At 68.9% G+C, this 219-nt stretch overlaps 1 protein-coding gene across 1 annotated transcript in view; it reads left to right on the plus strand.

The window, feature by feature from the left end:
* DNASE1L2 (deoxyribonuclease I-like 2) overlaps window positions 1–219 on the plus strand; it is a gene marked incomplete at its 3' end in the record, with an annotated part of 2,131 nt that overhangs the window by 251 nt on the left and 1,661 nt on the right. The gene's annotated exons all lie outside the window — the stretch shown is intronic.

Consider the following 219-nt stretch of genomic DNA (forward strand, 5'->3'; position numbering starts at 1 on the left):
GGGGCATCCCAGTGCCGGGGACGCCCTGGGTGGAATAACGCTTGGTAGGGACCAAGGTGGGATGTCAGGCACGTGCCGCCGTCCCTCAGAGCCCTCCATGGGGACATCTGCCTCGACGCCGAGGGATACGCGGGTCCCTGTGGTGCTGCACCCAGCACCGCATCGGGGTGCCCGGCCGGGAGATGGGTGGGAGAGGAGAGGGTGACCCCGAGCCAGTAG

The sequence above is a fragment of the Fulmarus glacialis genome, unplaced genomic scaffold (genome assembly GCF_000690835.1).
Source record: "Fulmarus glacialis isolate BGI_N327 unplaced genomic scaffold, ASM69083v1 scaffold20463, whole genome shotgun sequence".
NCBI classification, from domain to species: Eukaryota; Metazoa; Chordata; class Aves; order Procellariiformes; family Procellariidae; genus Fulmarus; species Fulmarus glacialis.